An 18,079-nucleotide genomic window follows, 5' to 3' on the forward strand; every position below is an offset into this window, starting at 1 on the left:
AATGCATTGGGTCAATATAAGAATTTTAGACTAGGTTAATTTGGAATTATTCAAAAAGAAAAGTGGCCATGATTGGTCAACGATGTAGTAAACTCGACGAGATTCGGAAGGAACTAATTGAGAGGAACATTTGTGAGACTTACCAAGGACTTGTCGCCACTTGAGTCGACGAAGATTATGACCTCAAGGACGCCCCCCCGGAAAACTCCGCGACAACTCCAGACCAACAAAATTTGCTCTAAACTAGCCATCCTGGCACAAACAGGAATGACATGCACGAGAGGGGGTGGAGTTGTGCCCTGTGTACTTCGCTCACTAGACGATCTAGTGGAGAATAAGAGGAGGGCATAACGGGGAGGCGAAGAGGGGAGGCAGGAGAGACAGAAGATAGTCGAAGAATGAGAGGATTGTGAATTTTCTTTTTCCTATTTAGAAAGTAGCACTAGTCGTTATGGTGTGTCACATGGCCATGTATGTGCTTTTTGCAGTTCACCTTACTATTACCATTTTTTATAAAACATAATGTACACAATTCCGTAAAAATGTTTGTATTTGGATACTTTTTCTATATAAAAACCATTGATGGTGTCGTATAAGCTAATTTTCATTTTTGAAATGTATGTGTGTGCACACACGTTTGTTCTGGTAAAATTTACAAGTCTGATATACAAATGTAGTAAGCAAATAAAAAAAAGAATTGTTTGTACACACACAAGGTCCTTGTTGTGGAGATTGCTTTGGAGACCTCTTGAACATCACTAGTGTCCCGTTGAGATGAATAGTAGAGTTCAACATAAAAGGAAACAATTGTGTTTAAGGGATCATTGGCCATTGCATGTTATTACATTTTAAAATCATGGTCACATGTAATTAGCTTAAACTGAAATAGTGGCAACAAAGCACTAAACCAAAGTTTAATGAATGAATATCCAAGTGTGTATCGTCTGTCCTTTGCTTTTGACGCTTTGTTTTGCCTCAAAGTGTATTTGAATTAGCATGGGCATTTTATAATATATACTGTCAGTAGAGTGCCTCTGCTGAAGAACTGAACTTAACAATCGAGACTATATAGAAGATAGAATATCTCCCGTCGGGCGCGCCTATATCTCGCCTTCAGTGAGTCTCGCTGCGGACTCGCTGAAGGGCGAGCGAGCTGGGCCGGCCCACAAGCACCGGAGGCCATTCTTTTTTTCCTTTTTTACATTTTCTGTTTTCTTTTTTTTCTTTTGTACTTCTGTTTATACTGTACAATATTATAAAAAATATATTACGAAAAACAATCTTCATTTTTTTTTGAATATATTTAACAACTATTTAAAAATGTTGAACAAGTATTAAAAACATGTTGAATAAGTATTTGAAAAAAATGTTGATCAAGTATTTGAAAACTGTTGAACAAGTATTTGAAAAATGTTGAGCATGAATGGAAAACAAGTTGAACAAACATTTGAAATATATAGAATAAGTATTTAAAAAATGTTGATCAAGTATTTGAAAACATATTAAACAAATATTTGAAAAAATGTTGATAATGTATATAAAAAATGTTGAACAGCAATTTGAGAAAATGTTGATCATGTATATAAAAATGTAGAATGAAAAACACAAAGAAACAAAAGGAAATCCGAAAAAATGAAAACAGAAAAATAAACAAAATAAACCAAAGAAAAAGGAAAATGAAAAGAAAACTAAAGAAACAAATGAAAAAACCGGAGAAAAAAATAGTTTTATGTAAAATAATGAAGAAACAAAAGCAAAATAATGAAAAAAATGGAGAAGAGAAAAGAAAAGAAAAGAAAAGAAAAGAAAGAAAACAAAATGAAAAAAAGGAGAAAATCGGCACGACTTGCTTCATGTAGGCCATGTCCTTTATGTTATTCCGAACTATTGGGCAGGCACATTGGATAGTCGCGCTTCATATGTTCGCGGCGATCCCTGGTGCTCCCCTTTTCCCTTCTATTTTTCTTTAGACTCTGCGCGAAAATGGACTACCCCAGTAATGACCACATCCAAGAAAACTTCGATGCAAAACTTAGTCCGAGGACACGCTTAATGCAATAGAATGTTGCAACCAATTTCAAGATGCAAAGAAATTCAGAGGTCGACTGATTTTGGGGAGACAACAAGACGGTCAGAAATGGGCCTAATGCATTTCGGTTAGCGCAACAAATCATTACCTGGGCCAGGCCCATCCTGCTAGTACTCTGTTGAAGGTACAAACTATTCCATTTCTGTGTCTAGAAAAACTATTCCATTTTCTACAGAGTTCCATGTTTCCAAATAAAAATAAATGACACTACAGTACTCTACTAAAGGGGTACCCTATGCTATGGCATCATGTAATATTTATCCTGTTGTCGATCCTGGCGGTACAGAAGTCATGCATGATTCACTCAGAGTTCTAGCGCACCCGCAAGTTCCACCCGAAAATTGAAAAACTACATAGCACCCAAAAATGATTTCTTTGGTGGTGATGAGCATGCAAGTGCTTGAGTTCGTGTTTTTCTGGATAGGGCTTGGTCCACGACATAACGCATGTTATGTTGTATTTTTTTGGATCAAACTTAATCGATGTGGTAGTTTCTGGATGAACTATATGCATGTTTTAATTTGAATTATTTGATTGGATGAACTATATGTATGTTTATGGTTGTTTTGTTGTGTACGTTGAATTTAAATCATGCAAATGATTGATGAAATATCATGCAATTGTTTGAAATGAATGTTAAAAAAGGTGGAATAGTAAGTCAAAAAGATTTTAGGGAGTTAAATATAGGGTTTGGTTGCACAACTTAACTCCTTAAATATGAAGGAGTTAAGTTTAGAAAGGCATATATGGAGATACTCCCTACGTTTAATTTTTATAAGGTGTATTTGTTTTTTTATAAAATTCCACAATGTAAGGTGCATTTCTTTTAATTCATCAGAAATTCTGTCTTCAGCCCTCTAGAAAAAAGGATAGTATCTCTCCCCTGATTGCATGTATCTCTCTTTGTAAAAAAAGGAAAGTATCTCTCTCCCGATTGCGTGTATCTCTTATTTTTGTAGCCTAAATGATTTACTTACCACTAATCAATGATTTAGCCAAGGTTATTTTTTTCTAACTTGTGTATAATTATGTGCCTTGGTCACCGTGCCAAAAATTATACACCTTACGTAAATGATTGAAGGGAGTAAATTATAAGTGGTTGACTAGAGATGCTCTTGGTGTTTGTTAATAATATGGCATATTGGGTAGTTTCAAAGGAACTCCGAGGGTAGAGGGGTATGGTGGATGAAGTGGAGCAGGTGAAGCAACCATTTCTCTGCTCCAGTAAAATGAAATAGATGCTACTCCAGCTCTAATCCACTAAGAAAATGAAGTTGAGCTGTTTGAAACAACTCTACTGAAATCATGGAGTGGAGTTGTCCAAAACCTACACTCAATCCGACAAGAACCAACTAGGAGCATATCCTATATGAAGATCGCCCGTGTTACTAGATTGGTGGATCTAGTTTGTTAAATTGACTCGACGACTAGGGCTTCGGGGCACTAGTCCTTAAGGGTGCGTGCATGAAGACTTCTCGGGTGTAATTGAAAAGGTTTGTCCGGCTCCGACAAGTGGCGCGTGAGCGGCTCATTCTGGCGGTAGTGGTCGTTTCATGGTCCAAGAACCCCTATGTAATGTTTATTATGTTTGAAATGCTTTGTACTTTTGGTGAACTATTTTTAAAGAAGACTCCGAATTCAATTGACTGTGATAGACCTTCATAATCATTCGCCCTTAATGTTCAAAGTATGGTTGGTAGAATGGTAGAAACTTATGTCTACTCGTATATTTATAGTAGCTAGTCCAAATAGATGTTGGTTTATCAAGGTTCCATGAAAACATGATGCAAATACTGCACTAGGATCAATTTATTTCTTCCATCAGCAATTCATCATTGGCTAGCACACCATAAAGACTTGGTAAAAAGTACAAATACAGAGACATGCATATGCGCGAGATCTATTAAGCAGTGACAACTATCTTCATGCCTTGCTGGCAGTGACCCGGAAGGCTGCAGATGAAGAACGCTTTGCCTCCGTGGGCGAGCTGGATGTGGTCATTGCCGGAGGTGTAGGTCCTCGACGGGCCCGAGACCCTGCATGAGTTGTAGTCGCCTTCTCCCACCTGCACCACGTTGTGCATACTAGGGTTGTACTTGAACACTGCGTGCATTAGTTAACACAAGAATACAGATCAGAACACAGTATATACATTAAGAACAACCAATCACCCGATCTTCAGAGTTCTCACCAAGCACGTTGCCGGACTGGATGTGCTTGCCACCCTCCCATTCGGAGACACCGAAGCTTCATCCCTTGTTGTCACCAACGGTCCACTCCTTGCCATGGACGACGGTGGTTGCACAGCAAACGACCAGAAGCAGCACCAAAAGGCTGGGTACGATGGTTCCCCGTGCCATCGTTGGTGCTGCTCTTGACTTCTTGTCGCTACCAAATATTACAAGAACAACAAAATTAAACAATGGTCGGTACCTCAAGTGATTGCTTGCGTTCGATCTCCTTCTCGTATCATATATATAGCCAGTCAGCTAAAATCATTGTTTTAATGTTCTCAAATAATGAGAATCTTGCTTTAAATGATACAAATAAACAATTGTGATATGCAATGTTACTTAGTATATGCTACCAATCCTCCAACTTATATAATCCGATCTAGTATTAATGGAAATTAACGAGGATGCATTTATTTTCCTACTCTTAAGATTTTGAAAATATTTCTTTTTCGTGGATTCATTAGTGGTATATCAGATATTTATATATACTAGTATTAGATGATATATTTGTAATAGGAAAATTCTGAAATAAAAATATTTTAAACAAGGAGAAGTCCCTAATCTAGAGTTTTCGACCATAGCTGCTAAAGCTGTTGGGGAAACTTGCATGGAAAACAAAAAAATTCTACGCATACGCAAGATGTATCCATGGAGATGCATAGCTATGAGAGGGGGAGAGCATCTTCATACCCTTGAAGATCGCTAAGCGGAAGCATTTTTCAACGCAGTTGATGTAGTCGTACACATTCACGACCATCCCGATCTGGTACCGAACGTACGACACCTCCGCATTTAGCACATGTTTAGCTCGATGACGTCCTCGCCTTCTCGATCTAGCAAGGGGCGTGAAGTAGTAAATGAGTTCCGACAACACGATGGCGTGGTGACGGTTGGTGATGAAGAACAATCTCCGTAGGGCTTCACCAAGCACTACAGAAACTAGATGGAGGATAAACTAGAGGGGATAGGGTTGCTGACATACGGCTTGGTGAATCTTGATGTGTTCCGGGTGCTAGCCCTCCCCCTCTATTCATATATTGAGCCATGGGGTCGAAACTTGGAGAAAAAGCCTTCTCAGAGTCGGTTTTTCCCGCAAGGAAGAGTCCTTGTCGGACTTCCAGGACCAGACGCCACAGTCTTTGGCGTCTGGCCCAGACGCCATGGGTCTTGGCATCTAGCCCAGAGCCAGACGCCATCGGACCCTGACCTCTGCAAAACATCCTTTTGCACTGATCTAAAGCCCCATGGGCCTGACCCCTTGGCCTAACCATATCATCCTATATATCAATCTTTACCTCCAGACCATTCCCGAGCTCCTCGTCATGTTTGTGAACTCATCCGGGACTCCGAACAACATTCGATAACCAACATACATAACTCATATAATACTATGTCGTCAATGAATGTTAAGCGTGCGGACCCTACGTGTTCGAGAATGATGTAGACATGACTGAGATGCTTCTCTGGTCATAACCAATAGCAGGACCTGGATGCCCATATTGGTTCCTACATATTCTACGAAGATCTTCATCGGTCGGACCTTTATGAAAACATACATAATTCCCTTTGTCCATCGGTATGTTACTTGCCCAAGATTCGATCATCGGTATCTTCATACCTAGTTAAATCTCGTTACCGGCAAGTCTCTTTACTCATTCTGTAATACATCATCTTGCAACTAAATCCTTAGTCACTTTGCTTGCAAGGTTTCTTATGATGTGTATTACCGAGAGGGCCCAGAGATACCTCTCCGATACACGGAGTGACAAATCCTAATATCAATCTATGCCAACTCAACAAACACTTTCGAAGATACCTGTAGGGCATCTTTATGATCACCCAGTTATGTTGTGACGTTCGATAGTACACAAGGCATTCCTCCGGTATCCGGGAGTTGCATAATCTCATAGTCGAAGGAATATTTATTTGACATCAAGAACGTAATAGCAATAAGCTGAACGATCAATATGCTAAGCTAATAGATGGGTCTTGTCCATCACATCATTCTCCTAATGATGTGATCCCGTTATCAAACGATAACTCATGTCTATGGTTAGGAAACCTTAACCATCTTTGATCAATGAGCTAGTCTAATAGAGGCTCACTAGGGACAAGCTTTTTATTTATGTATCCACACATGTATTTAAGTTTTCAGTCAATACAATTCTAGCATGAATAATAAACCTTTATCATGATCAAGGAAATATAATAATAACCATTTTATTATTACCTCCAGGGCATATTTCCACCAGTCTCCCACTTGCACTAGAGTCAATAATCTAGTTCACATCGCCATGTGATTAACACACATAGTTCACATCGCCATGTGACTAACACCAAAGAGTTTACGGGAGTCAATGATCTAGTTCACATCGCCATGTGATTAACACCCAAAGAGTACTAAGGTGTGATCATGTTTTGCTTGTGACAGATGTTTAGTCAAGGGGTCTGCCATATTCAAATCCATATGTATTTTGCAAATTTCTATGTCTACAATGCTCTGCATGGAGCTACTCTAGCTAATTGCTCCCACTTTCAATATGTATGCAGATTGAGACTCAGAGTCATCCGAATCGGTGTCAAAGCTTTCATAGACGTAACTCTTTACGACAAACTCTTTATCACCTACATAATCGAGAAACATTTCCTTAGTCCTCTTAGGTAACTAAGGATGACTTTGACCACTGTCTAGTGATTCACTCCTGGATCACTATCGTACCCCTTGCCAAACTCATGGCAAGTTATACAATAGGTCTGATACATAGCATGTCATACTTTATAGAACCTATGGCTGAGGCATAGGGAATGACTTTCATTCTCTCGCTATCTTTTGCTGTGGTCGGGCTTTGAGTCTTACTTAAATTCAGACCTTGTAACACAAGCAAGAACCCTTTCTTTGACTGATCCATTTTGAATGTCTTCAAAACATTATCAAGGTATATGCTTTGTGAAAGTCCTATTAAGAGTCGCAATCTATCCCTATAGATTTTGATGCCCAATATATAAGCATCTTCACCGAGGTCTTTCATCGAAAAAGTCTTATTCAAATATCCTTTTATGCTATCCAGAAATTCTATATCATTCCAATCAACAATATGTCATCCACATATAATATTAGAAATGCTACAGAGCTCCCACTCACTTTCTTGTAAATACAGACTTCACCATAAGTCTGTATAAAACCAGATGCTTTGATCACCTCATCAAAGCGTATATTCCAACTCCAATATAATTGCACCAGTCCATAGATGGATCGCTGGAGCTTGCACACTTTGTTAGCACCTTTAGGATCGACAAAACCTTATGGTTGCATCATATACAACTCTTCTTTAAGAAATCCATTTAAGGAATGCAGTTTTGACGTCCATTTGCCAAATTTCATAATTATAGAATGCGGCAATTGCTAACATGATTCAGACTAACTTAAGCATCGCTACGGGTGAGAAGGTCTCATCATAGTCAACCCCTTGAACTTGTCGAAAACCTTTTGCGACAAGTTGACCTTTGTAGATGGTGACATGCTACCTCTTGAGCTTGCGTTGGTTTTCCCCGAAGAGGAGAGGATGATGCAGCAGAGTAGCGTAAGTATTTCCCTTAGTTTTTGAGAACCAAGGTATCAATCCAGTAGGAGGACACGCTCAAGTCCCTCGTACCTGCACAAAACGATAGCTACTCGCAACCAACACGATTAGGGGTTGTCAATCCCTTCACGGTCACTTACGAGAGTGAGATCTGATAGATAGTATTTTTGGTATTTTTGGTATAGAGATGCAAAGTGAAAAGTAAAAGGCAAAGTAAAAAAGCAAAGCAAGATTAAAGTGATGGAGATTGATATGATGAGAATAGACCCGGGGGCCATAGGTTTCACTAGTGGCTTCTCTCAAGAGCATAAGTATTCTACGGTGGGTGAACAAATTACTGTTGAGCAATTGACAGAACTGAGCATAGTTATGAGAATATCTAGGCATGATCATGTATATAGGCATCACGTCCGTGACAAGTAGACCGAAACGATTCTGCATCTACTACTATTACTCCACTCATCGACCGCTATCCAGCATGCATCTAGAGTATTAAGTTAAAAACAGAGTAACACTTTAAGCAAGATGACATGATGTAGACAGATAAATTCATGCAATATGAAATAAACCCCATCTTGTTATCCTTGATGGAAACGATATAATACGTGCCTTGCTGCCCCTTCTGTCACTGGGAAAGGACACCGCAAGATCGAACCCAAAGCTAAGCACTTCTCCCATGGCAAGAAAAACCAATCTAGTAGGCCAAACCAAACTGATAATTCGAAGAGACTTGCAAAGATAACCAATAATACATAAAATAATTCAGAGAAGATTCAAATATTATTCATAGATATACTTGATCATAAACCCACAATTCATCAGTCTCAACAAACACACCGCGAAAAGAAGAAGATTACATCGAATAGATCTCCACGAGAGAGGGGGAGAACTTTGTATTGAGATCCAAAAAGAGAGAAGAAGCCATCTAGCTACTAACTATGGACCCAAAGGTCTAAGGTAAACTACTCACACTTCATCGGAGAGGCTATGATGACGTAGAAGCCCTCCGTGATGACGGCCCCCTCCGGCAGAGCTCCGGAATAGGCCCCAAGATGGGATCTCGTGGATACAGAAAGTTGCGGCGATGGAATTAGGTTTTTGGCTCCGTATCTGTTCGTTTGGGGGTACATAGGTATATATAGGAGGAAGAAGTACGTCAGTGGAGCTTCGGTGGGCCCACGAGGGTGGGGGGCACGCCTGGGGGTATAGGGCGCGCCCCCTACCTCGTGCCCACCTCGAAGCTTCCTTGGCGTAGGGTCCAAGTCTCCTGGGTCATATTCAGTGAGAAAATCACGTTCCCGAAGGTTTCATTCCTTTTGGACTCCGTTTGATATTCCGTTTCTTCGAAACACCGAAATAGGCAAAAAACAACAATTCTGGGCTGGGCCTCCGGTTAATAGGTTAGTCCCAAAAATAATATAAAAGTGGAAAATAAAGCCCAATATAGTCCAAAACAGTAGATAATATAGCATGAAGCAATCAAAAATTATAGATACGTTGGAGACGTATCAGGCATCCCCAAGCTTAATTCCTGCTCGTCCTCGAGTAGGTAAATGATAAAAAGAGAATTTTTGATGCGGAGTGCTACTTGGCATAATTTCAATGCAAATCTTCTTAATTGTGGTATGAATATTCAGATTAGAAAGATTCAATACAAAAGTTCATATTGACATAGAGAATAATAATACTTCAAGCAAACCAACAAAGCAATTATGTTTTCTCAAAGTAACATGGCCAAAGAAAGTTCATCCCTACAAAATCATATAGTTTAGTCATGCTCCATTTTCGTCACACAAGAATGCTCTCATCATGCACAACCCCGATGACAACCCAAGCAATTGTTTCATACCTTAATAATTTCAAACTCATAAACTTTCACGCAATACATGAGCGTGAGACATGGATATAGCACTATGGGTGGAATAGAATATAATGATGGGGGTTATGTGGAGAAGACAAAAAGGAGAAAGTCTCACATCAACGAGGCTAATCAATGGGCTATGGAGATGCCCATCGATTGATGTTAATGCAAGGAGTAGGGATTGCCATGCAACGGATGCACTAGAGCTATAAATGTATGAAAGCTCAACAAAAGAAACTAAGTGGGTGTGCATCCAACTTGCTTGCTCACGAAGACCTAGGGCACTTGAGGAGGCCCATTGTTGGAATATACAAGCCAAGTTCTATAATTAAAAATTCCCACTAGTATATGAAAGTGACAAAACACGAGACTCTCTATCATGAAGATTTTGAAGCACAAGTGTGGAAAAAGGATAGTAGCATTGCCCCTTTTTATTTATTTTCCTTTTTTGGGCCTTTTTTCCTTTGGCCTTTCTCTTTTTTTGGGACAATGCTCTATTGAATGATGATCATCACACTTCTATTTATTTACAACTCAATGATTACGACTTGATACTAGAACAAAGTATGACTCTATATGGATGCCTCCGGCGGTGTACCGGGATATGCAATGAATCAAGAGTGACAAGTATGAAAGAATTATGAACGGTGGTTTTGCCACAAATACTATGTCAACTACATGATCATGCTAGCAATATGGCAATGGTGAATGTGTCATGATAAACTGGATGGTGGAAAGTTGCATGGCAATATATCTCGGAATGGCTATGGAAATGCCATAATAGGTAGGTATGGTGGCTGTTTTGAGGAAGATATAAGGAGGTTTATGTGTGAAAGAGCGTATCATATCACGGGGTTTGGATGCACCAGCAAAGTTTGCACCAACTCTCGTTGTGAGAAAGGGCAATGCACGGTACCGTAGAGGCTAGCAATGGTGGAAGCGTGAGAGTGCGTATAATCCATGGACTCAACATTAGTCATAAAGAACTCATATACTTATTGCAAAAATCTACAAGCCATCAAAAACCAAAGCATTACGCGCATCCTCCTAGGGGGATAGATTGGTAGGAAAAGACCATCGCTCGTCCCCGACCGCCACTCATAAGGAGGACAATCAAATAACATCTCATGTTTCAAATTTGTTGCATAACATTTACCATACGTGCATGCTACGGGACTTGCAAACTTTAACTCAAGAACTTCTCAAATTCATAATTACTCTACTAGCATGACTTTGATATTACTACCTCCATATCTCAAAACAATTATCAAGCATCCAACTTTTCTTAGTATTCAACACACTCAAAAGAAAGTTTCACAAATCTTGAATACCAAGCATGTTATTATTAAGCAAATTACCATGCTATTAAGACTCTCAAAATAATTTAAGTGAAGCATGAGAGATCAATAGTTTCTTTATAACAAATCCACCACCGTGCTCTAAAATATCTAAGTGAAGCACATAGAGCAAAATTATAACGCTCAAAAGATATAAGTGAAGCACATAGAGCAAAACTACATAGCTCAAAAGATATAAGTGAAGCACATAGAGTATTCTATCAAATTCTAATTCATGTATGGCTCTCTCAAAAGGTGTGTACAGAAAGGATGATTGTGGCACACTAGCAAACAAAGACACAAATAATACAAGACGCTCCAAGCAAAACACATATAATGTTGGTGAATAAAATATAGCTCCAAGTAAATTACCGATGGAAGTAGACGAAAGAGGGGATGCCTTCCGGGGCATCCCCAAGCTTTGACTTTTTGGTGTCCTTGGATTATCTTGGGGGTGCCATGGGCATCCCCAATCTTAGGCTCTTGCCACTCCTTGTTCCATAATCGATCAAAAGAATTCACCTAAAACTTGAAAACTTCACAACAGAAAACTCAATAGAAATCTCGTGAGCTCCGTTAGAGAAAGAAAACAAAAGACCACTTCAAGGTACTGTAATGAACTCATTATTTACTTATATTGGTGTTAAACCTACTGTATTCCAACTTCTCTATGGATTATAAACTATTTTACTAGCCATAGATTCATCAAAATAAGCAAACAACACACGAAAAACAGAATCTGTCAAAAACAGAACAGTCTGTAGTAATCTGTAACTAACGCAAACTTCTGGAACTCCAAAAAATCTACCAAAATTGGCAGGCCTAGACAATTTGTTTATTTATCAGCAGAAATTGGAATCAGTATTTTATCACATTCTGATGATTTTTAATAATTCGGGCACTGAACGCAAAGTTTCTGGAAATTACAGCAAGATCAAATAACTATCATCCAAGAAGATCCAATAGGTCTAACTTGGCACAAACACTAATTAAAACACAAAACCACATCCAAACAGAAGGTAGATGGGTTATTTATTCCCTAACGGAAGAAAAACACAAAAAACTAAAAATAAAGTTGGGTTGCCTCCTAACAAGCGCTATCGTTTAACGCCCCTAGCTAGGCATAAAAGCGAGGATAGATCTAGGTATTGCCATAATAGTGGTATGGTAAATCATGAAAACTTCTTTCATATTCTCTATGTTCAGCAGCAAGTTTTCTTTGAGGCAAGCAAAAGTAATCAAAAGGGCTAAATTTAATGGGACAAAAGTCCCCAAGATCAATCTCGGGAGGTATGGGTGCCTCCCTAGGCCCTTTGTATTGCACAACGAATTCATCATTAAAAGCATTCTTTTGGCAAAAAGCTACAAGCCTTTGTTCAAGAGGAAAACCTAGTCCATTATTTTGTATAGCAAAATCATCATTAAGCTCGGAAATTTTATCAACTAGAACATCGGCAGGAACCTTTTTCCTAAGATTTTCATTGTAAGCAATATGATCTAAAGATTCCAAACGCATCATGTCTTCTTGATTAAAAAGAATAGCTTCAATGGGAGGATGACTAGAATCCACCCTATAATGCGCAAAGATTTCTTTGGCCTCTTTTATTATAAATCTAAACTCATGAGCCAAAAAGATAGTAGCGGCACGCTTAATAGAAGAATGCTCAATGTTAGAGAATTCTAAGAAGATTCGTTGGATGCAAGGATGCATGTGCATAAATTGTCTTTCAAGTTCAACTATAAGCATGGCAATAGCGTCCGCAAGACTACTAGTTCTATGAAGAATAGAACCGCCCATAGAGGGCAAAGCACCGGCACAAGTAAAGAAATCTTGGATAACTCCTTTTCCAATAGTATTACCACTACCAACACGATTTTTTTTGTATGCAAGGTAGGGGGTTCTTCAGTAGGAGCATCAGAATTCTCCATGATATTATTATTGACCATATCGGCAATAATTTCCCCAAATTCAGACATAACAACAAGCAAGCGAGAAAAAGGCAAACAAAGAAAGGAGGAGGAGAAGGAGAAGGAGAAAGAGAGGGCGAATAAAACGGCAAGGGTGAAGTGGGGGAGAGGAAAACGAGAGGCAAATGGCAACTAATGTAATGCGAGAGATAGGGATTGTGATGGGTACTTGGTATGTTGACTTTTTGCATAGACTCCCCGGCAACAGCGCCGGAAATTCTTCTTGCTACCTCTTGAGATTGCGTTGGTTTTCCCCGAAGAGGAGAGGATGATGCAGCAGAGTAGCGTAAGTATTTCTCTCAGTTTTTGAGAACCAAGGTATCAATCCAGTAGGAGGCCACGCTCAAGTCCCTCGTACCTGCACAAAATGATAGCTACTCGCAACCAACGCGATTAGGGGTTGTCAATCCCTTCACGGTCACTTACGAGAGTGAGATCTGATAGATAGTATTTTTGGTATTTTTGGTATAGAGATGCAAAGCGAAAAGTAAAAGGCAAAGTAAAAAAGCAAAGCAAGATTAAAGTGATGGAGATTGATATGATGAGAATAGACCCGAGGCCATAGGTTTCACTAGTGGCTTCTCTCAAGAGCATAAGTATTCTATAGTGTGTGAACAAATTACTGTTGAGCAATTGACAGAATTGAGCATAGTTATGAGAATATCTAGGCATGATCATGTATATAGGCATCACGTCTGTGACAAGTAGACTGAAACGATTCTACATCTACTACTATTACTCCACTCATCGACCGCTATCCAGCATGCATCTAGAGTATTAAGTTAAAAACAGAGTAACACTTTAAGCAAGATGACATGATGTAGAGAGATAAATTCATGCAATATGAAATAAACCCCATCTTGTTATCCTCGATGGCAACGATACAATACATGCCTTGTTGCCCCTTCTGTCACTGGGAAAGGACACCGCAAGATCGAACCCAAAGCTAAGCACTTCTCCCATGGCAAGAAAAACCAATCTAGTAGGCCAAACCAAACTGATAATTCGAAGAGATTTGCAAAGATAACCAATCATACATAAAAGAATTCAGAGAAGATTCAAATATTATTCATAGATAGACTTGATCATAAACCCACAATTCATCGGTCTCAACAAACACACCGCAAAAAGAAGAAGATTACATCAAATAGATCTCCATGAGAGAGGGGGAGAGCTTTGTATTAAGATCCAAAAAGAGAGAAGAAGCCATCTAGCTACTAACTATGGACCCGAAGGTCTGAGGTAAACTACTCACACTTCATCGGAGAGGCTATGATGATGTAGAAGCCCTCCGTGATGACGACCCTCTCCGGCAGAGCTCCGGAACAGGCCCCAAGATGGGATCTCGTGGATACAGAAAGTTGCGACGGTGGAATTAGGTTTTTGGCTCCGTATCTGTTCGTTTGAGGGTACATAGGTATATATAGGAGGAAGAAGTACGTCAGTGGAGCTTCGGTGGGCCCACGAGGGTGGGGGGCGCGCCTGGGGGTATAGGGCGCGCCCCCTACCTTGTGCCCACCTCGAAGCTTCCTTGGCATAGGGTCCAAGTCTCCTGGGTCATATTCGGTGAGAAAATCACGTTCCCGAAGGTTTCATTCCGTTTGGACTCCATTTGATATTCCGTTTCTTTGAAACACTGAGATAGGCAAAAAAACAGCAATTCTGGGCTGGGCCTCCGGTTAATAGGTTAGTCCCAAAAATAATATAAAAGTGGAAAATAAAGCCCAATATAGTCCAAAATAGTAGATAATATAGCATGGAGCAATCAAAAATTATAGATACGTTGGAGACGTATCATGACATGACCATCAGCGTCTGTCTTCTTCTTGAAGATCCATTTATTCTTAATGGCTTGTCGATCACCGGGCAAGTCCACCAAAGTCCACACTTTGTTCTCATACATGGATCCTATCTCAGATTTTATGGCCTCAAGCCATTTATCAGAATCTGGGCTCATCATAGCTTCTTCATAGTTCACAGGTTTGTCATGGTCTACTAACATGACTTCCAGGATAGGATTACCGTACCACTCTAGTGTGGAACGCGCTCTATTCGACCTACGAGGTCCAGTAGTAACTTGATTTGAAGTTTCATGATCATCATCATTAGCTTCCTCTCTAGTTGGTGTAGGAATCACGGGAATGGTTTTGTTTGATGTGCTACTTTCCAATTCGAGAGAAGGTGCAACTACCTCATCAAGTTCTACTTTCCTCCCACTCACTTCTTTCAAGAGAAACTCCTTCTCTAGAAATGTTCCATTCTTGGCAACAAAATCTTGCCTTCCACTACAAAAAATACACTTCCGTGATGTGTGTTTGTCACAGTAGGTCACGTTTTCTGTCATGCATGTACATCCATGACGATTTTATGACAGAATCAAGATAGTCATACCCGTGCTATCGTAGAAGTGTTCTATGACATTACCAAAATTATCATCACAGAAGTGTCCACTTCCATGACGATAAATCGCGCGTTATAGAAGTGCTTTCGTCAAGGGTAACCGACACATGGCATCGACCGTAATGGGTCACCGTTAAGCTATCGGGTCTGGTTCTGGATCCGATAACCCGTTAACAACCCGGACCAATGGGGATTTTCCACGTGTAAAATTCTCATTAGCCGGAGGAAACACGTGTTTGCTCACCGATGGGACAGATGTCATCCACACATTGGACAAGAGGGCCTATGATACGTCGACACATGGCACGGCCCACTAGAGGCCCATTCTGGTGAAAAGGCCGGCCCAGCTAAAGGCCCACCATGTTTTTTCACACACTAGTGGGCTGCCCATTAACAGCCTGCCATGTTTTGGGCCAAATTGAGGCCCATAGCAGATCAGGCCCATTCACAGCCTGCTGTGTTTTGGGCCAAATTACGGCCCATATCGGATTAGGCCCATTAATAGGCCACTATTCTTTTGTGCCCATTCTAAGACAGGTTTGTATTTCAGCTTGTTAAATGCCCGTTAACCCGTTCGGCCCGATAATAGTTTTGGCCTATTAGCGGCCCGTGGTGCATCTAGGACGTTGTCGGCCCGGTTTAACTTTAGGCCCTTTAACGGCCCATGCAGAAACCGGGCTATTTCTTGTCCGAAGTAACTTTAGGCCTCTTAATGGCCCATAGTCTTCGTGGATAAATTTCAGCCCAACTGGCCTATCAGCCTGTTAATGGCCCGTGTAAAAGTTGGGCCTAATTACATACCGCGTTGAATCTGGCCTGCTTATAGCCCATCTGATAATGGCCCATGACACTTTTAGGCCTATGGCCCATGTAGATAACGACCTTCTTAAAGTGTGACGCCCTGAGACCAATGCTCCAGATGCCTTCCCAGTTGCCTTCCATCTTTTGCGTGTCAGCCGTGTGTTTTATTTGTTTGTTGCATTTCATCATGTCATCATCTGCATTGCATCCTCATGTTTTCAAAACTTGCATCTGTCCGGATCTTCCAATTCTCTCCATTGTCTGTTCTGAGCTCAGACACACTCGCACGCGCCCACGGCACATCCGAAATATTATTTTATAAGTGCTGCGAAAATGTTCTCGGAATGGGATGAAAGTTGGCATGCGGTGTTGTTATGTTGTCGGTAGACCTCCTGCCAAATTTCATCGCATTCGGAGTCCGTTTTATGCCCAACGGATAACTATAGCGACATTATAGTCGGTCAAACCGTCAGACGTTTTCGGTCTCCGGAAACCTTGCCGGGCTGCATTTCCGCCTCTCTTCTCATCCCGATACCTCTCCTACACAGCCCACTAACCCCACCTAGGCCCAACCAACCTCCCCTCTTAACCGGTGGGTCAGATCATGATTAGAGGGCTCCGAGACGGCCTCAAACCCCTCCTAACCCCCTCAAACCCTAACCTTCCCCATATATAGGCCCCCTCCTGCCATTTTTGGGCAACCTAGACCCCCACCTACCTCTAGCCATCTCCCCCCTCAATTTCCATGCGCCTCCACCTCAGATCTGCCACTCGCCGGCGCCGCCACCTGACCGCGCCTCGACCTATCCCCCGCCTCCATGTCGCCTCCCCCGCGCTCCAACCGCCGTGGCCCTATAGGCCCACGGGGAGCCCGACCCGGGCCGCAACCGGGCCGCGCCCCTCGCGCACCCCTGTGCCCGAGCCTTGCACTCGCTTCTCCGCCCGCTGGAGCTCGCCCGCGGTGCCGCCTCGCCAGACCCCACTGCCCGCCCGAGTTCCTCCCACCGGCGACCACCAGCTCTCCCAGGCCGGAGCTCCGCCGTCCATGCCTCTTCTCCCTCTCTTCTCCTCCCACTGCTCACCTCTCTCTCTCTCTCTCTATTGCAGGTGATGCCCCTCCTTGGTCGCTACTGTTGTCGCTAGATCCGGTCGACCTCATGTCGCCGGGCATCACCGGCGTCGGGAACGAGTCCCTAGGGCCAGATCTGGCCGAGGGCGCCCCGGAGCCGCCGCCCCGACCTCCTCCGCTGGTCTCACCACCGTGCCCTGCATCCCGCATCGCCAGCCGCCATCCCCTGCTTCACGAACGAGATGACCAGCAAGCCCTGCTCCTCCTAGAGTGTTGACCCCTCCACCTTGTTCGATCCCGCCAGCGGGGACGAGCGCCAGGGCCCAACCGCGCCTTGTCCTGCTGCGTGGGCCACCGCATCCCCAGCTGGCCTATTGGCCCAACGTGAGCAGCCGCCCGTAGCCTCCCCTGTGCACTTTTGGGCCTGCCAGTTTCAGCCCGTTGCATTTTCCCCCCGCCTCTGCGATTTAGCTATTATTCCAGAGAGTGCAGTTTTACAGAAAAGACCCTAGTCATCATGCATTTAATAACTCACCAACCGTGCATCACATGTAAAAACTTCATTTATGTAAAATACCTAGAATTTCATCTAGTTTCATAATATCCAACTCCCATCCATGTTTAAAATGTTTAGACTGCTGTTTGCATTTATTTTGCATATTGCCATGTTAAAATGATTTAATTCACAACTAAATAACCATAGCTCCAAACTTAATAAGCTTTATATGTAAATGGGGTA

The 18,079-nt window shown here is 41.7% G+C and overlaps 1 pseudogene; it reads right to left on the reverse strand.

Moving 5' to 3' along the window:
• Positions 1–3,992: 3,992 nt before the first annotated feature.
• On the reverse strand, positions 3,993–4,449 carry LOC123108156 (basic blue protein-like; annotated as a pseudogene).
• Between the last annotated feature and the right edge of the window lie 13,630 nt (positions 4,450–18,079).

This window comes from Triticum aestivum, chromosome 5A (assembly GCF_018294505.1).
Source record: "Triticum aestivum cultivar Chinese Spring chromosome 5A, IWGSC CS RefSeq v2.1, whole genome shotgun sequence".
NCBI classification, from domain to species: domain Eukaryota; kingdom Viridiplantae; phylum Streptophyta; class Magnoliopsida; order Poales; family Poaceae; genus Triticum; species Triticum aestivum.